The following is a 21,044-nucleotide window of genomic DNA, read 5'->3' on the forward strand; positions in this document are numbered from 1 at the left end:
AATGGGTAATCAATAAATGGCATAAGTGGTAATATTTATGGCAAAACGAGCAATGCCATGGATAGAGGAAAATGAGGTTCAGCAGTAACAGCCAAACTAAGAATAGATTTAAAAGAAAAAACTGATGTAAAAATCACACAGGTAAATCTCAATGGACAAATGGCATTCCTGCAGAAATCTGGAAGATAGCAGGAAACGGAGTGATAAAGAACTGCAAGACTAACAGCATTTTAAATAGAGGGACTGGACCAGCATCTAGGAAAACAGCCACAGTGTCTCGGTTACCAGCACAAGGTAAAAAGCCTTCAGATCTGGCTTCAAGTAGACACATTTCAATTTTAAACAGATAAAGTGTTTATAACTATACTTCGTACAAGAGTGGCAAAGATGGCTTCTGAGATGGTTGTACACAGAGTAACAGCTGAAATACTAGCTCTACCAGTTTGAAAACAGAACTTGACAGAGAACGCCAATGGACCTACACTTCTGGATAAATTTCAGCAACTGGCTAGTAAGCGCACTGCCTGAATGCCAGCAAAAAAGAAATACAGAAGACCTGAAAGAAGATCAGCTACAAAAGGAGAGGAAAAATACTGACTGGGAAAAGTACTGCAGCTGCTCAGCAAAAAAGCACTGCATGCTTCAGACATGACTTTCAGTAACCTAGAGGAAAGTGCAAGACAAATGCACACACACCCGTTTAAAATAAACGAAACACTGATGGAGTATATCAACTCTGAGGCTGAAATGAAGAAAAGGCTGGCTGAATACAAGACTACACAAGAAGAGACGTTTCAAAAAATAATAGAATTAGAGGACAGAGCACATAGGGAAAACGTGAGATTTCAGCTGTACCAGAGAAGCTGGAAAAACAGACTATTAATTTTATGAAAGCGCCAATAAGCAACTGGACCAGTACTCCACAAAAGCAATTGTTAATTGAAAGGGCACATCATGTGTATGCTCCAAACCTGGCTATGAGAAAACAACCTAGACCTTTAATACTAAATATGTAATCTTACCAGCAAGAGGAGTTGATTCAGACAAAACTGTGGCAGGACGACAAATTACCAATAGTGGGAACTGCAAACTATGTGTGGGGAATGACTACTTACTGTACAGCAGGCAGAAGGAGGAGGAGTACATTTACTCCATTATTCATGGAACATACAAAAAGCAGGAGTGAGACTCAAACTACTGTACCAAGCTATCTTCAAAACATTCTTCCCTGGGGGGACAAAATCATTTTTGGATGAAGTATATATTAAGGAGGAAATACAAAACTTTGTCTAACAAAAAGTGAGCTGTGAAACAGAGGGAGATACTGATTGTTGCCTTTATTATCAGAAAAACAAGAGAGAGAATGTCAGGGGAAACCTTTTCCAATGTTTCAATGTAAAATGTTTGAAAGAAGAAAAAAAAAAACACAAGCATCAACTAGTAGAACCAACAGCACAGCAGAAATGAGCAGAGACAGGATTTGGGAGATGGAGATTAACAGGAATAGAAGAGCGTCAGGAGTGATTTGTGACAGACGGGTACCAGTAAGAGTGAAAGGGAAGGTCTACAAGAGGGTAGTGAGACCAGCTATGTTATATGGGTTGGAGACAGTGGCATTGACAAAAAGGCAAGAGTCAGAACTGGACGTGGCAGAGTTAAAGATGTTAAGATTTGCACTGGGTGTGACGAGGATGGACAGGATTAGGAATCAGTATATTAGAGGGTCAGCTCAAGTTGGACAGTTTTGAAGACAAAGCCAGAGAGTTGACAGTGTGTTGGTTTGGACATGTGCTTCTGAGGGATGCTGGGTATACTGGGAAAAGGATGCTAAGGATGGAGCTGCCAGGTAAGAGGAAGGCCTAAGATTAGGTTTATGGATGTGGTGAGAGAGAGGACATGCAGGTGGTTGGTGTGACACTGCAAGATACAGAGGACAGGAAGAAATGTAAACGGATGATCTGGTGTGGCGACCCCTAAGGGGAACAGCCGAAAGAGAAGAACATCAAAGTCTGGAAATATTGGCCTTTCTTGGACTTGGAACTTTAAAGCATATGCCCTACTTCATGTCATTAATGTTTGGAGAAAAAAATCAATAACTTGGATATTGACAAATCATAGGATCATCAGACATTACTAAGCTATCAACCCTGAGGTTGTTTCATCCCAATGTAATGCCATAAAAATGTTAATGCCCAAGACGGCATTTGGTAATGGCCGCCCCTGTCCAGGAGTGTTAAGGGCACTATTCCCAATAAGAATTTACAGTGCTCCATCCACTCATCCAGGTTCCTTTTGAACAGTATCATAGAGGTGCTCTAGCCCATTCCAAAGACATGACAGTCGCTGGAAGGCAAACCTGTCCCTCTAGCATGTCCTATTTAAGTCACAGGCCATATTTAGGTCCCTGGAATGGGTGGCCTTAGTCCTGTTTGATTTACGGATATGCAGCACGTTCATTAGGTTTGGATCTGAGATTGCACTATAAGCCAGGCACACGTCCACCCAAGAAGTCTATATGATACAGAGTAAAGTGACAGGGACTTCAGGAAGTGCTGTACATGGACAGACTTGAGTCCCTTGATCTTCTTTGTTAGAAACCTCTGAGATCTCTACAATCGCTGCAGGTATTTTGAAGGTACACGCCGTATTACAAAGCAATAATTATATTTGTGAAAAATGACAAACCAAGAAATTCTGGAAATATTTGACTTTTTGGGACTTTGTGAAACTTGTAGGGCACTCTAAAGCATATGCCCTACTTAATCTAATTAATGTTCGGAAAAATAAGCAGGAGCGGGGAAGAGGAGGGAGAATGTTAACTCTAAATAAACAATTTTTTTTTTCTTAATGGTACTAATTTAGTAGTGCATCATTTTCTTTGCATGTTGTAAAGTAAATTTTTCTCAGTTATTTATTTTTTAAGTGTAATTAGGATACTAATGTAAACAGAAAAAATGGAGCACCTTTCACCATTCTTCTCTCGCCTTGTCCAGAGTGGGAAGACGCCAAGTATTTATTTGGACTGCAGGTTAGAGACTGCCTTCCCTATCAAGGATTGATATCAGAGTACAGACAAAGAGTTTGAAACCATTTTCAGTACACCAGGTTATGTTCATAGTCCAACCCTTGTTGGAGCAGTTTAGTTTCCGGTGGATGAGCAAGCAGACCATCAAGCATGCAGTCATCAGCACACGGTGGATTCAGAACAATTTTCAGAAGGGCCTATATATAAAAACTCCTCTTTCAACTTTCTAAGAACTAAGCCAACTTGGGAATGAAGAAAGGAGATTTTCCAATAGGGATGACTGCAAGTAGAGGTACTCAAGTAGGCAGGAGAGGGCTGGAATTTACTGTAAAAACTGACAATGGAAGCAAAGTATTAAGAGCAGAGAGGTAGTTATGATAAGGCTAAGTACGGACTGCAGATTAAAACGCTGCCTTCCCTACTAGGAATCAAAATCAAGAGTACAGGCAAAGAGAAAGGGATAGGGGAGGCCAAAGTGAAAGACCTGCTCTGGTAGAGTTTTTAGTCAAATATACATCTTTGCATAACTATAAGAATCGATTTGAGAAGTTAGAAAGTGGGAAGATAGATTGCAAAAACAATTTACAAGGGAACAATAGCAGAGCACATATATGGCATCCAAGTATGCAACAAAGGTAAAGACAGTTTAGGATTTTTGCTTGGAAGTGTTTGCATACATATTTTTATTCCCAAAGTAGAAAGCAAAGAACGTTTCCTTATGTAAATAGCAAATGGTGGAAGTATAATGAGAAAGAAAAAGGTAACCAATGTTTTTTGGGAGTGTAATGAGTTGGCAGATTTTAAAAAGTCCTTACAGCATACTCTATCAGAAATATTGGTGTAGAAAAACAGCCGTAACTAAGAAAATTATTTTGAGCTGAGACATAGGATATAAACTGCCTAAACAAAAGTAAGGCCTTAAGCTTATTTGTATTTAATGCCATAAAAGCAATTACCAGAAAATGGAAATCAAAATCTAAACAAACTGTATTTGAAGTTGATTATAGTAAAAGATAAAATGGATAGAAGTGGGATCTTTAGAAAGGTAAAGTAGCAAATTAAATACAAATAAATGGAATTTGTGGGAACAATACATGCTGAATAATGTTCAGGAGAAGGGAAGTTTAAAGAAGGCAGGAACTGAACAATTTATGTAATGCTGGACTGAATGGTAGTGGTTATAAAGAAAGAATATCTGTTATGTAGAATATATGCAAATGCAAAAGTTAATATGGTTTACTTTTCTGTTAAGTGTTAAAAAAACGGATGAAAGAAAAAGATTAAGCTTCACTTAACTTGACTACCCTTTCCTTCACATGGTGCATTTCCAAGGGATGGTTATATTAGTTGCCCACACAACATCCTGGCCAGACTTGCCAGAATCTCCTGAGAAAAAGGACAGTCATTCAGAAAGAAGTATACAAACAAGTTACTGACTGTTGCTATCTAAACAATGCTCATTTCATGTGAAAACTGACTGAGCCCATATCCTTCGTTCTTGATGGCAACCCTTTTTCTTGAGCCTAAGAAACAGAGAGCTATGGCTAGCCCTGATCATTGAAATAACCTCTCAGCAGCTATTTTCAGATTTCCCTACCACATTACATGTGTACTGAATAACAGGTTCATAGGTGTGTACTAGGCTAATGACCACAAGGACCTTTTTAAGCTTAGCCATGCATTCCAAATCTCTGACAAGTTCTGGTACCTTAATTACAGTAAGCAGGAGCCTGGTAGATTAATCATTTAAGGGGGCCCCCCCGTGTCCATTAGGCACACATGTGCCAAACCAGGGATGAATTTCCTGTTTCCCAGCCAATTGTCCTAGTTACACTTGACTTGGGTTGGGAGGAACTCTGCTTCACATGCATAGGAAGCCTGTTCCAGAGAAGGGGTAGTCTCCTGGATACATACCTGCCTCTCCAAGAGGTCCTATTTACATCACAGGCAAGGTTCAAAGTACTTAGAATGGGTAACTCTGTTGCTGTTCATCATGCAGATATGCAGGAGGTCCAGCAGGGTGGGGTCTAACAATGCCTTGTATGCCAGGCATAAAATCTCCCTTCAACGGCCTGCAGGCGACATAATACGGCAAAAGGGCCCTGAAGCGGTCTGCACAAGACATGTTACTTATGCCCAGTATTATTTTAGTGAGGAACTTCTGTGGACATTCCAACTGTTGGATGTGTCTGGTTAGGTATATACCAAAGGGGGCAATGTACTCCATGATGAATGCCAAATACAGTGGAACAATGACATCCTTGGACCTAAATGCCATACCTTAGTTTATAGGCTGCAGAACATAGAATAACTGCCTCACTACTGTAGACAAGTGATAGTCAAAGGATAGATTATGGTCTGTCTGTGTGTGCTTGTGGGTGGCCTCAAGTCTCCGACTACTAGGTAAACTGGGTGCATTTTACAAAAGGATTCTATTACGCATTTCTTGACATTTAGTTTTAGTCTGTGGCTCTGACACCAGTCATGTGTCTATGTCAGCCCTTCCTGCAGAACATCGGGGTCAGTGGGGGATTCTACAACTGCTCTTATTTTCAAATCCTCTGCAAATTTTTTTCAACCAGACGCCATTGATATTGGCCTTGACTTCACAGAACTAAATGCCAAAAAGGAATGGTCCCACGACCAATGCCAGAGGGACTCATCTTGTGACTGGCCTCCTTGTAGAGGTGAGCTCCCCAATTCTAACTTCCTGGATCGTGTCTGTAAGCCAGCTGGCTACCATAAGGGCTTATACCCAACCTTTTGAGTCTTTCAGCAATGCCTGAGCAGGGTACTGTGTCAAATGGATTGGCAAGGGCAAGGTATGCAGTGTAAACCATTTTGCCTTCATCTATTGCTTTGGTGACCTTCTCAAAGAAGTCCACCAGATTAAGTAGGCATGATCTACCCTTGGCAAAACTAGAATGGGCTGGGTCCAGTGTCTGGAGATTTCCTATGTCATCACTGATCATTTATTCTTTCCATGGCTTTGCATATGAGACTAGAAACACTTATGAGTCAGTAGGTGACCCCACCTCTGTGCAGAGGGAGGACTGCTGCGGTTTGCCACTTGTAAGTCATGCAGCCTGGTTGGAGGCTACAGTTAAACAGCAGTTCCAGAGAACCTGATAAGTCATGATCTGATATAGTTAATCCTCATCCACTTCCTTACGTATGGGTTACGGTTCCGATATCGGAACAGAGCCGGCCATATACCAAGCTCGCGCCAGCGATAAACTCCCGAGCCAAGCAATCTCTTACCCACAATCCCCCTCTCCCTGTTACCTCAGATTTCGTTTGCCACATCGCCATCAGGTCATGTCAGGCTGTTGCTCTTGAGCTAAGTGAAACCTTTTTTTGCCCCTTTACTTCAAAATAAGGACTTTTTCTATCAGAAAAGCTGATTTTCTGATCTCTTTCACCTTATCACATTTAGCGACTCCCTTTTCTTTCAGTTTTCTAAAAAATTTTTAGTCACTTTCAGCCTTTTTATCTAATGTAAGGTATCAGCTGATTACCATAGTTGGTAGATAGCTTTTCCTTTCTTTCCTTCGAGTAATTTTGTGTTTTTGTATTATTGTGGGTATTTGCCTTTCCTTTAACATGACAGATAAAAAAGGTAGTACTGGTTTTAAAAGATGTTATGATTGTGGACATAAACTATCTACTTCAGATGCACATTCTTTGTGTGCTTTCTGTTTAGGTGCGCCTCACTTAACTGTTGACCTACCCTGTGGGATTTGTAAGAATTTTTCCAACAGGACACTGATAGAGAGGAAAAATAACCTTTTGCTGAAAGGGTTACTAAAGTCTCCCTTTTCTGCTTCGGATCCAACTCTCTCGGATCAGACATCTTCAGCTCCGAAAAAGTCCTCGGCACCACCTATGTCTATGGCACTGATGTCCTTTGCTGTATTGGAACTGAGGGGCCCCTCAGTTCAGACTTCTTTACCGGCACTGACCTCACGGTCGGCGCAGACCACCATTGTTTCGGAACAGACAGCTCAGTCCTTGTTTACTATTTTAATCGGTTCCAACCTCGGCACTGACAACTACTTCGGCACCAACCTTTTCATCGGTGCAGCCCATTACATCGGCACCGATGACTTCCCAGGTGCAGACATCTGTAGTGCAGTCCTTTACGGCACCGTTGTTTTTGGCGCAGTCTACTGAGATGGGCACCAACCTGCCCTCATCTCTAGCTAGACCCGTTTCCCCCTCAGCTGTTTCTGTGAGATCTACCAGAAGCCTCTCCCAACATGACGTACTGCGACTTGTGGATCAAGTGCTTTTGGCCAGAGGAATTCCACCTCTCAAGACCTATCCTTCTCCCTTGAAATCTATTGACGTAGCATAGTCTTCCCCCTCTACAGTTCCCTTTATAGATCTCTCTAAGGAGCTGCAGTTGCCTTCATGGCAGAAAAATTTTGCTACGACCCAGGATTTGACTTTTCTCAACCGTCCTGGGACTCCGTCGGCAGGCTGGATCACTTAGGGGAGAGGTGACTTCCCCCATGGGCACTCACCCCTCTTCTAGTGGACCTGCCTTCCAAGTCATGGAGAAGGCCTTGGTGTCTACCGCTGATACTGTGCTTACTATCTCACCGTCCTCCTCTGGACCACTAGGTACAAAGGTCGCTTCTAGTGGATACCGGGTGCAGAGGTCTCAGGATATACTCCCACAGGATACCCCCTTGGTGTCGTCTTCCCCAGCGTCTCCCTCTGAGGAAGTTCATCGGAAATCCTCATGCAAGAGGAAGCATATGGACTCCACTGAGAAGTCTCACTGAAGACACAGACTTTGATGATGGGGAAGCGTCCCCTCGTTCACCTTCTGACGTATCCTTTGGTGATATCCTAGAAATCCTTAAACAGAGAGGTGAATGTCAGTCCTCTAACCCGACTTCTGAGGAGTCTGTGTTCCTGCAGGCTTTTCGTGCCCGGCCCCCTATCTCCTGGGTTACCCCACCTGCAGACGAACTGGTCCAGCATGCATGGAAGACCCCCAATACTGTTGAGGCCATTCCTAGGAGGCCAGACAAAATCTTGTCCCCCCCCCGCTTCTGAACCTCATTGGTCTAAAGGTCTCCCTGTAGATGCTCTGGTGGTGGCAGCCGCAACTAAGAAAGACCTGGCAGAAGAGGAAAGCCAGACTGTCCATCCGCCCAACAGAGTCCAGGGCATCGGATAGCATAGGGAAGCGCACCTTTGCATCAGTGACCTTTGCTATCAGGTCCCTGAATTATATGGCACACTTCACCAGACTTCAAAGAGACCTAGTATCCGAGCTCTCTGAAACTTTGGCAAGTGCCATGTCTGATGAGGTCTGTGACAAGGTGGCCTCTCAGCTGGCCACTACTGAATCAATTTTGAACTCCTCCATGTGCTTGGTGTCCCACACATCAGAAGGAGTGGCTAGAGCAGCAAGTTCAGGCATTGTTTTGAGATGACATAACTGGATGCGCTTGTGTAATTTCGCAGAACCCTTCAAGGCTTCCTTACTCAATGCTCCCATTGAGTCCTCCTCCTTGTTTGGCCCAAAAGTCAAAACTACATTGGCCAGGTGTGAACAGGATGGTAAGACCCTGTCTGCCGTAAGACCCTGTCTGCCATAGGTGTCTGTTATTCTTCCCCCCAACATGCTTTCTCCAGAAACCAAAAGAGCGGGAAGATGTGGTACAGAAAATCTCAGGTCCTTTCCGTGACACACAGGACGATTTTTCCCCTAGGGGCAGGGGGGGGGGGACTCGCATTGAAGACGCCCCTTTCGGGGCAGAGGGGGTTCGCGTAATCAGGGTTCCAGAGATTCCTTCTCCAGGCAATCCTACCAATGCTCCTGAAGAGCAGCCCAACCCCTTTCCTCTGGAAGTGGTTGGGACACGTTTCTCTTTGTACCCTTCTGCCTGGCTAACAATTACCAATGATTCTTGGGTACAAAGGATAATAACCACAGGTTAAAAGATCCCCTTCGAACTTCGTCCTGTCCCGCCATCAAGATTCCCCGACGTTCCACCCAGTCAAAGGGAAGCAGCAGCTCTACAGATTACAAAGCTGCTAAACAAAAGAGTCATCCAAGTAGTCCCAACAGACCAGATAGGATCCAGATTCTACTCAAAACTATTTTTGGTGCCAAAGAAAACTGGGGACTGGAGACCAATTTTGGATCTCAGTGTGCTAAACAAATTTCTGAGTGTGCAAAAATTTTGGATGGTCACTATACAGTCTATCATTCCTCTCTTGGAAAAAGATGACTGGATGTGCTAGATAGATCTTCAAGATGTGTACTACCACATGAAGGTGGACAGACCATCAAGAAGATTCCTGCGCTTCTGTGCGGGAACCAATCATTATCAGTTCAGAGTACTGCCCTTTGGACTCTCTACAGCCCCCAGAGTGTTTACAAAGTGTATGGCAATTGCCACAGCTCACCTGCGACCAAGATTTTCAGATTTTTCCATATCTAGACTGGCTCCTCTCAGCCCCCACCAGACACCTAATGGAGGAAGCCCTGGCATACTCTCTCAATACTAACGAAAAGTTGGGCATAACAATAAACTGGCAGAAATCCAATCTCACCCCTTCTCAATCCACAGAATACATATGGGTCATTTTGGACTCAAAAACTTGCAGAGCGTCCATACAGAATATCAAGGATCAGACAGCAACTGTTACCAGTTCTCTCAATGGAAAAGTCCGCAGCTCACTTGATCCTGCAGCTGTTGGGCTCCATGGCAGCTTGCATCACCACTGTCCCCTTAGCCAGGTTTCATATGAGGCTTCTACAACGGCTACTGCTCACCCAATGGTATCCTTTTCAGCTTCCCCTTTCAGCCAAGATTCACATAACTCAGAGATGCAAACAAGATCTAAAGTGGTGGTTGAACCACAACCCATCACAATGGTCTCAGCCCTACTCCCCTCAGCAGCCCAAGGCTTCAGTGACCACGGACGCCTCCCCGATGGGGTGGGAAGGGCTATGATGTCAGGGACAGACAGTCCAAGGCACTTGGTCCGAAGTGGAGGCCCATCTGCATATAAATGTTTTAGAGCTGAGAGTGGTGCTTCTGGCGTTGCAGGCATTCCATCCCTTGCTGCTGTCAGGGACAATTGCGATACAAATCAGACAACATGGCGGTAGTCTGGTACATCAACAAACAGGGCGGAACCAAATCCTACCCCCTCTGTTGAGAGGCCATGAGGATATAGCAATGGGAGATGGCTACCAACCGCTTTCTTCTAGCAATGCACATTCCTGGGAGTTCCAACGTGATAGCAGACAGACTCAGCAGGTGCATTCTTCAACCTCATGAATGGTCCCGGAATCCTCTTATAACGGTGGAGATCTTCCACCGTTGGGGCCAACCGTGCTGCGACCTCTTTGCATCCCCGACCAACTTCAAATGCAGCAACTACTTTGCCCGGATTCCCCCTCCAGGACAATCACCCAGGGACGCTCTAGTTCACGATTGGCCCTCGGATCTTCTTTATGCTTTCCCACCCACTTCCCTCATTCCCCAGTTTCTGAAGAAAGCCCGTCGATTGAAGAGCAAAGTGATCCTTATTGCTCCATACTGACCTAGTCAGATTTGGTTCCCCTTTCTGTGGCCTCACCTGCTAGATCAACCATGGATTCTTCGTCCAACCTCGGAGTTGATCTCCCATCCACAGAATCTGATTCACCCCAACCTGCACAGTCTGAAGCTCACAGCTTGGCTTCTCCAATTCCCTTGATTGCCAGGCAAAATGATCTTCCCTCACAAGTACGGGACATTCTTATTGCATCTCATAAGCCCTCCACTAGAATGACTTATCTAGGCAAATGGAAAGGATTTACCTGTTGGCTGAAAGATAAGGAAATTGATCCCTTTTCAGCACCAGTGTCAATCGTACTCGAATACCTAACCGCCCTATTTCAATCGGAGCCGTCAGCTTCTACCATTAGAGTACATTTGGCTGCAATCTCTAATTTTCATGAGAGAGTGTCCAAGACTCCTCCCTCATGCCTCACAAGTTATGCAAAGCATTCCTATAAAGGGTGCGAATCATCTGAAACCCCCTTTCAGGGAACCTATTCAACCTTGGGATTTATCTTTAGTTCTTAAAGTTCTGACATTGCCCCCTTTTGAACCAGCTGCTTCATGCAACCTCAAATATCTGTCGTGGAAGACCTTGTTTTTGGTCGCTATTACTTCTGCCAGATGTATCTCTGAGCTTCAGGCCCTATGTACAGAGTCCATACTTGATTTTTCATCCAGATAGGGTATCCTAAAGAACTAAGCCTTCCCTTCTTGCCAAAAGTAATTTCTGAAATGTCTATTAATCAGACCACTGAATTGCCAGTGTTTTTTCCTGATCATTCTAATGAGGGAGAGTACTGCCCACATACCCTAGACGTACAGAGACAACTCCATTTCTATTTGCAAAGGACTAAATCTTTCTGTAAATCAGACTAGTTATTCTTGGCTTTTTCTGGATCTAGATTAGGATGTGCTGTTGCTAAGGTCACACTGGCTAGATGGTCAGGAGACACTGTGACCCGTATTTATTCGGTACACAATACTTCATTGCCAACTACCATCAAGGCTCATTCAACAAGGTCAGTGGCAACTTCTGCTGCCTTCCATGCCAGAGCTTCTTTACATGACATCTGTGCAGCTGCAACTTGGGCCACTCCTCGTACCTTTATCAATCATTACAAGTTGGACTTGGCCTCCAGAGGAAGAGCATCTTTTGGTTCTATGGTGCTCAGGAATGTCCTTCCATGAAAGCCTCCCAGGAATAGAGGTAGCTGGGGACTCTGTCCCATATGTAAGGAAGTGGACGAGGATTAACAATATCAGATAAAGAAGTTGTGTCTTACCATAACGTTCCATCTGTATTGCTGATCCTCGTCCACTCATTACAACCCTCCCTGCTATGGCTTCTAGTGGATCTCACCATCCTTCTCTTTAGGTTATTTGACCAGAGATAGCCTCTACCTTTTTTTGACTTGCAAACTCAATCTGAGGTAACAGGGAGAGGGGGATCGTGGGTAAGAGATTGCTTGGCTCGGGGGTTTATTGCTGGCGCGAGCTTGGTATATGGCCGGCTCGGTTCCGATATCGGAACCTTAACCCATCCGTAATGAGAGGATCAACAATACAGATGGAAGGTTATGGTAAGACATAAATAGAAGTTATGTTCTTACCATAACGTTCCATGTTAGTTGTCTTCTTCTCGCCTTCTTCTTGCTGGATGGGTTCGGAGCCGACCTCGGCTCCGACTCGGCCACTCTAAAAGCTCGAGAGTTGGTTCCACCGGCTCGAGGCTCCCCTTATATCCCACAATGCTAGGCGAGAGTTCCCTCAGATCTCGTTTGTAAGCTAACCCCAGCTTATAATAGTAACAGTATAACTGTAAACAGAGTCCACCTCTAACAGGAAGAAGAAGGGTGACCTACATCCTGAACCAGGAAATATGCACAACAGCATATGCCTAAGAAAGAGGTGGTAGAAAGAGAGGTCACAATCACAACTCCTCTAGGTCTGTCCAGGCCAGGGGGAAGGAGGGTGGGATGCAAGAAGAAGGCGAGAAGAAGACAACTAACATGGAACGTTATGGTAAGAACATAACTTCTATATGTTAAGTTGTCTATCTCGCCTTCATTCTTGCTGGATGGGACCGCGTCCCTAGCACCTTGTCCCGGGTGGCCTAACGGAACAGACTCCTGAGAACAGTGGAACCAAAGTTAGCTCTATGCCTAGAAGCTAAGTCCAACTTATAATGAGAAATGAAAGTGTGAGGAGTAGCCCAAGTAGCCGCTGCACAAATGGTGTCAATAGGCAGTCTGTCTTGGAAGGCTAAAGAAGTAGCCAAAGCTCTGGTGGAATGGGCCTTAGGTTTATTAGGCAGTTTTGGTGTCTAATTTCATGTACAAGGGAAATCAAAGATGTTAGCCATCTGGATAATGATACCTTTGAAACTGAAAGTCCCTTTCTGCTTTCATAGGAGACAAACAGCTAATCAGATTTTCTGAATTGTTTTGTTCTATCCAAGTAGTACCTCAATTGACGATGAACATCCAGGCAGTGTAATTTTTGTTCAGATCTATTGGAGTATTCTGGAAAAAAGACAGGTAGGTCAATGCTTTGATTTAGATTTGACGTCGAGACCACCTTAGGCAAAAAGGACGGGTTAGTTCGTAAGGATACTCTGTCCTTATGAAACAATAGATAAGGAGGACGACAGCTGAGTGCTTGAAGCTCTGAAACTCTTCTAGCTGAAGTAATAGCTACCAGAAAAAGAGTCTTCCATGATAGCAATTTTAAAGAACAGGAGACTGCAGGTTCGAAAAGGGGAAGAATCAAAGAAGCAAGAACTAAATTTAGGTCCCAAGGAGAAGGAGGATTTCTTATAGGAGGTCTGAGAAGAAAAACTCCTTTCAAAAAGGCTTTGCAAAGCTTGTGGGACATTAAGGCAGATTCAGAAATGCCCACATGAAAGTTAGAAATAGCTGCCAATTGAACTTTAAGAGTAGAGGGAGATGAACCTGCATGGAAGAGTTCAGCTAGAAAATCAAGGACTAATTGGATGGAAGCAGTGAAAGGATCTATGTCCTTTCCTTGAGCCCAATATGTGAAGCGTTTCCACTTACTCAAATAAATCTTCCGAGTGGAAGATTTATGGGAAGCAATCAAAATATCTCGAACAGAGTGAGATAATTGAGGAAGCCTGGCTAAGGTTGGAACTGGAGGAACCAAGCAGTGAGGTTCAGAGAGTGGAGGGAGCGATGAAACTGACCCGACTGATGGATCAAAAGATCTGGAACTAGGTCCAGATTCCACGGTCGCTCCAAAAGAAATCGATGTAGAAAGGGGAACCACACCTGTCGAGGCCAGTAGGGAGCAATGAGGATCAATGAGGCCTTCTGAGCGATAGCTTTCTGTATCACTTGAGAGATTAGTGGGAAGGGAGGAAATGCATACAGAAGTCCCGGGCCAAACTTGGACTAGAGCGTCTCTGCTGGGTTGGCCTGGTAAAGGGAATAGAGTGAAATATTCTCTGCACTTGCTGTTTTGGGGAGTAGCAAAAAGATCGCAGCAAGGCTGACCCCACTTGAGAAAAATTTCTCTCACAACAGAGTCTTTCAGAGACCACTCGTGAGGCATGAGGATAGCTCTGCTCAACTTGTCCGCAATTTGATTGGACTTCCCGGGGATGTGCGTTGCTATCAGAAACCGCTGAGAAGAAATCGACCATTGCCACAGTCTGAGTGCTTCTCGACACAGGGGGTATGACCTGGTTCCGCCTTGTTTGTTGATGTACCACACTACAGACATATTGTCTGTCTGGATTGCAATCGTTCCCAAGGGAAGAGAGTCTTGAAGGGCTTGCGACGCTAAAAGCACTGCTCTCATCTCCAGAACATTTATGTGCAAGTGGCATTCGTTTGGTTGCCATGTGCCCTGGACCGTCCTGCCCAGATAATGCCCCCCCCACCCGATCAGGGAGGCATCCGTTGTCAGAGTAGCAACCGGAGGGGGTGGAACAAAGGGTCTTCCCAACAAGAGCTGAGGGGAAGACATCCACCACATGAGATGATTTTTGCACGCTTGCGTGATCATAATGGTGTGAGACATTGGAAGTTGCTGGTATGACCATTGAGTAAAGAGCATCCATTGAAGGATCCGCATGTGGAATCTGGCTAATGGAAGCAGAGGTATGGCCGCCATAATTCCCAACACTTTCAGAACTAACCTGGCTTTGATTCTGTTGTTATTGAAAAGGAGTGAGACCAGTTTGTGAATGTCTGTTATTCTCTGATGTGTTAGTCTCAAGAACATGTTTACTGTGTCTAGATTTGCGCCTATGTAGGTAATAGTACAAGGCGACAAAACAGACTTTTCGCAATTTATTGAAATACCCAGCTTTTGACAAATGCGAAAAGTGTAATCCCTGGCCATCAGAAGGAGATGCTTGGTGGGAGCTGTGAGGAGCCAGTCGTCCAAATATGGAAACACCTGGAATCCTTGTCGTCTCAGGTGAGAAGCTACCACTGCCATGCATTTGGTAAACACCGGGGCAGTGGTGAGACCAAAGGGCAGGGCCCTGAACTGAAAATGACTGGTTCCCAGCCTGAAGCGGAGGAATCTTCTGGAGCGTCTGTTCATTTTTATGTGATAGTACGCATCCTGAAGGTCTATAGAGCACATCCAGTTTCCTTTGCCCAAAAGGGGAAGGATGGATTGCAGCGTGACCATCCGAAATCTTGTTTTCTTGACCGATCTGTTCAAGATACTGAGATCCAAAATTGGTCTCCAGTCCCCGGTTTTCTTTGGAACTAAAAAGAACCTTGAGTAGATTCCGGATCCTTGCTGGTCTGCTGGAACTGGCTGAATTGCTCTTTTTGCAAGCAGTTTTGAAATCTCCAAAACCGCTAGATCCCTTTGAGCGGGTGGAACATCTGGAAGGGATTTTTTTGACTGATTTGGAATGCGAAGAAAGGGGATAGAATAGCCTTGAAATGATGGACTGTACCCATTTGTCTTGAGTCAGGGATAGCCAGGCTTCTGGGTACAGTGACAATCTTCCCGACTGCCTCCGAAGGTGGCCGGTCGGGCAACACCTCAGCGCTGCTGTAAGGGCTTGTCAGGCAGGGCTTCCCGCTTGCCCTGGTTCTGCGGACCCCCTGCCCCTAGGGCGACGTCTACCATTGTTATTCCCGCCTCTGCCTCTGGCAGGGAAACGACTCTGTGCGTCAGGCGAAGTCCCTTGAGATTGTTTACGGAACCACATCTTTCCACCTTTCTGGCCTTTGGGGTAAGGCCTAGAAGGAGTAGAAAAACGGACTCCGACGGCAGAAAGGGTCTTGCCATCAGTTTCGCACCTGGTCAAGGTTTCTTTCACTTGAGGACCAAAGAGGGATGATCCATCAAATGGGGAGTTAGTGAAAGACGTCTTGAAGGGGTCCGCAAAATTGCATAGCCGCATCCAGGCATGCCTACGTAAGGCCACACCTGTCCCTGCGGCTCTACTCGCTCCATCAGCCGCGTAAGAAAGAAGGCGCATGGAGGAGTTGGTTATGGAGTTAAGGGTAGCCAGCTGCGTGTTCATCTTATCTTGGAAACCCGCAGCTGTAGGGTCCTTCAACATTTCACTCACTTCCTTGATCAAGTCCCTTTGAAGACGAGTAAAATGGCACAGGTAGTTCAGCGAACGCATGGTAAATGTCGCTGACGAGAACATCCGCTTCCCGTACCTGTCCATGGACCTAGATTCCTTGTTAGGTGGATGGACAGGTACTGAAGGATCAGCTAGCTCCTTCTTAGTGGCAGCAGCTACCACCATAGCATCCACAGAAACTCCTTTTGTTAAGAACTGTTTGTCTGCTGGTGCCGTTATGAACTTGGAGGGTCTCCTGGGAGTGGGGTCCACTGAATCAGGAGCCGCCCATGCCTTCTTATCAACCACCTGCATGAGGGGTCAAGGGGACACCCAGGAGGTGGAAGGACGAGAGCCAAACGCCTCAAGATACACAGATTCGTCCTCCGAAGGGTTGAGGGCTGGCCAATTTCCCTCTGCTCCAGGATCTCTAGAATGCTTGCAAATGAGAGATCTTCAGAAGGGGAACGGGGGGAACCCTCAGAATCATCCAAATCTGTGTCTGACGTGATGGACTCAGGTGAGTCAATGTGTTTCCTCTTACACTTCCTCTTCCGAGGGGGCTCTTCTGCCAAATCAGGAGAGGCCTTGGAAGTGGATGAACTGCCCACAGGGGGTTCCTGAGGAGCTGGCTCTCTGCGGTCCGGGATGAGGGAGTGAGTCGACTTGCCCTGAGGCACCGTAGAGGAGGGGCGGACGGAGCCGACTGTGGAGTAGAGCCAGGCTCTAACACACTCCGCATGACCTCGAATGCACCCCTGTCAGGCAGAGCCAGAGGTCCCCGCTCCGAGAAGCTAAGAACCCCCCTCGGCACCGACAGTGATGGCTCCGAGGCCGATGTCGGAGCCGAACTCACCAGCGCCGAAGCACCGAGAGGGAGAGGGGGGTCGGACAAGGGTCCGATGCCACTCACCCCCTCGGAGCCGACGAGGGAAGTCCGGCGCCGAGATTCTTCCAAGGAAGAAATCGGAGCCGAAGACAATTGTATCGGCTCCGACGCTATCACAGTCTCGGTTCCGACGCGACCCGGCTCCGAGCTCAAGAGAGTCGAAGGAGGAATATATTGATGGACCGGGGCAGGCATCGACTGATGAGTCGGGCTCTGAAGCATCTGGGCCAGTGCCTCGGACTTAAGAAGTCGACTCACTACCCTCTGAAGGTCATGATCCGACAGCCTCGATGACCTAGAGGAGTGAGATCTTTGGCTCCGTTCAGACAGCAGGGGAGATCCTGGAGCCGAATGAACGGAGCCAAGAGATGGTGACCTGGACCTCTTCCTAGTTGTCGGCTCCGAAGGACTTGTCGGAGCCGACACGGGAACTTCTAACACCTCGGCTCCAGCCGGAGCCGAGGGAACCACAGAAACTGTGGATTGAGACTCATCGGCTCCAGCCGGAGCCGATGTAGACAGAGGTTTAGAAACCTTAGGTCTCGGCTCAGTTGTTGGAGCCGAAGACCTAGATGTCTTAGAGGGCTTCCCTGTAGATACAGAAAGGGAATCCTCTGGCTTGAGTAACCCCTTAATATTAATTTATTTTTTCTTTCCTGCAGGACCCTGGGGCTGAAGCCATGGCACACAGCACAGGAGTCCTGCAGGTGCAAAGGTCCCAGACAGTAGACACAAGAAGTCAGAGACATTTTCTGACAGCACGCATCACACTTCTTGAATCCGGAGACCTTTGCTTCTTTAGACATATCTACAGGTGTAATCACACACACAGTCACACACACAGTAATTACACCCTGTCTAGTTTAAAAAAATAATAAACCACTAACTAGGTTTTAAAAGAAAAATAACACACACTCTCCACTAGGGAAAGAAAAAAGGCCTGTAGGCCCAAGGGAAGAACCTAAGGTTCTTGAGGGGAAAAAACAGGAATTTTTAAGAAAGGGGATAAGAATTTCTCTAAACTAAGGGAAATAAGTAAAAATATTAAAATTAAAGGGGTTTAAATAGACTAACTACACAAGAAAAGTCACTTACCAAGAACCGGTAGAAAACCAACACCTCGATAGCTGCAGCGGCAAACGAGATCCGAGGTAACTCTCGCCTAGCATTGTGGGATATAAGGGGAGCCTCGAGCCGGTGGAACCAACTCTCGAGCTTTTAGAGTGGCCGAGTCGGAGCCGAGGTCGGCTCCGAACCCATCCAGCAAGAATGAAGGCGAGATAGACAACTTAACATCTTCTTTTTTCATGCTATTTGGAAAACATTCTGGGATACTGTCTGGTCCAACTGATGCAGTGTTCTTGGCAATTGACGGTATTTCCTGAGGGACGGTTAAGAGGGGAAGAGGGATAAGGTTGGGGTTTTGTATTCGAAAATTACCCCACCAGATGTAGCAAGAACCACCCACTACTCTGTTATCCTGTAATTGCTAGTTTTACTATGAATAAACATGACATACTAAACGTCACCAAATACAATATGGAAAACAGTGTAGTTGAATCGGCGCAATGCTGCAAGTGCGTGGTTGGAATAGAATTGTTGTCCGCCAGGTTTAGCTTCTGGCTCAGTATACACGGCTCCATTAGCAATGATCTCCACACACAACTGCGTACTGCCTTTAAGGTCACGGACACAGCTAAAGAATGCCTTGTGGCTGTGCTTGGCCGGGGAGGTCAAAGTTTACCTCAAATCGGGCTTTGATAGAGTGTACTGGTCCTCAATAATACATGTCCTGTTCAAGAAATAATTGTATCACAAAGCGCAATGTTCATGTTAAGGGGACCAGCAAACAGAATAAAAATAAAGGTATTCCGAATTTTGTCTACGTATCACATTTACAGTACTTAAAAAAACATATCAAGTAACGTGAAACACTCCTTACTCCTCCAAGTTAACACTCTTTGTTCAAAGATTACAGACAACGTCCCAAAAGCTTGGGTATACTTTCAACAGGACTGTAATCTATCAAAAAAGTTAGAGTAAAACCGTCAACAATTTAGGAGCACAAGATAAGGAAAAATTAGGGGAATCTGAATGGTACGTCACATATCAATTACCGACACCTCTTATTTACGCATAGGACTGCTAACAAACTTTAAAAAAAGTCTGTTTGCATATTAGAACTCTTAAGTATTTCAGTACATAAGACATACGAAACCATTAGAAAGGAAAAGTGACAAGACCGTTGCTCTCGAAGGCAATATTTCGTTGTTAGGCAACCAGGACGTACACAAATGAAGCAATGAAATGACCAACCATGAACTCTTCCGTGCATATGAAAATGCCCACAACCTGCATTACAAAAAGAAATACCTAGCAAACATACTATCCATGTACTACGTTCTGAGCAAGCCTTCAGCACAAGATACGATTACAGCAGAATATGCAGTTAAACCACTTTCACAATAAACATCACAGACCACACAAATTCGTACGAACACCATCAAGTTGCCAAACTATTGGCGCCCCTCTATACACACATTTAATACACGCAGACATTCACCTAACACACTCAGCATAACACAAAATAACAAACTCATTCTTTCGGGTGCACACTAAACTACCAATTACAAGTCTGTGAGTACCAGCCAAAAGGTTTCCAAATAAAATACTAGTTCACTTTCACTTAACCAGTTTATATCAGAAAATAGACAAAAAAAAAAAAAAAAACACTTACATTATACTTTAAAATATCCAAGGCTACCGCCCAACTTAAGCATCCAAAATATCTACTACCACAATTAGAAGCCAAACAAACTCTGCAGAGATGCGCCGCCGCAAAACTACTTCGTCTACTAAATCTAAGAAGCAAATAGCGTCTTCCAGATCATAAAGATCAAGAAGCCTGTAGCAGATCCAAGGTATCTTTCCACAGGCAGAAAAGCGAAAAAAAGCAAAGGTAAACTAGTATTAAAACCTTCCTATCAGCCTTGGTAAAATAGACTGGATTGTAAAGCTGCCCCCTCTTCAGTCTAGGAGGTCAAAGACACTTTATTCACTCAAAAATTTACGGTGAAAATATTTCGTTTTTTCCAACTTGAAACACAGGGTAAGAGAAGGTAGGAGCCATACATCTGAACATCTCAACTTGTTAGAGTACAAAATCTGGACAAAGACATAAATAATAGAGGACTAAGGCTGAAATAGGGACGATTTTTTAAATATTGCTCTTACAAACTTGAAAGGTGATAGCATGACAGGTTTTGCGTTATCACGAATTTTCTGAAGGGTATGACATCTGAAACTCGTCTGTCTTTATTTTCTGACTTCAACCCTCAATGATTTGGTAAATGCTTTGCTAGAAAACTACAATTTCATGAGAAACAGAACAAAAGTATGAGGCAAAAAGCTGGACATTCTGGAAAAGTCATTCCCTTCTGGACAAACAATGTCCCATCACAATATCAAATCAACAGTCTGCTAAGTACCCATGAAGTGGTAAGGGACCTGGGATTAGGGTTGCCACCGTTTCAAATGGCCAAAGTGGGACATTTTTGGGACAAACATCAGATTTTACAGGCTGGCACATACCCACGGTCAGTACAAAGGATAGAACTTAACTTTTTTGCCTAAATAAAAGCTTTTTCTTGTAGCATTTTAGTTGCTTATTCTGTTTATTGTAACATTTAGGTATTTTAGATACAGAATAATTGTTTTATGCAGCTATTACATAAAATATAGGACATAATTATGTCCTACAATCTCAGGACATTTGCCATTTTTAATATTTTTTGTCAGGACACAACTGCCCAAAGAGGGACTGTCCCTCGCAAAGTGGGACAAGTGGTAACCCTACCTGGGATCACAATTTGACTGTGGTATTAACTTTGATCACCATGTGTCTGCTGTAGTAAGGAAAGCTTTCTAAGTAGCACACTTGATTAATAAAGGCATCACCTCAAGAGCAAAAGAAGTTATAACCCCCAATAC

General features: G+C 44.8%; 1 protein-coding gene across 1 annotated transcript in view; it reads right to left on the bottom strand.

Annotated features, from left to right (window-relative positions):
• LOC122797743 (centrosome and spindle pole-associated protein 1-like) overlaps positions 1–19,994 on the bottom strand; it is a 1,014,159-nt gene extending 994,165 nt beyond the window's left edge. Inside the window, exon 1 of the mRNA XM_044066268.1 lies at positions 19,792–19,994. The gene's annotated coding sequence lies outside the window, so the exon portion shown is untranslated. The remainder of the gene's footprint in view (positions 1–19,791) is intronic.
• Between the last annotated feature and the right edge of the window lie 1,050 nt (positions 19,995–21,044).

Source organism: Protopterus annectens, chromosome 3.part1 (assembly GCF_019279795.1).
Source record: "Protopterus annectens isolate FY-2018-M chromosome 3.part1, PAN1.0, whole genome shotgun sequence".
In the NCBI taxonomy this organism is placed as follows: Eukaryota; Metazoa; Chordata; order Ceratodontiformes; family Protopteridae; genus Protopterus; species Protopterus annectens.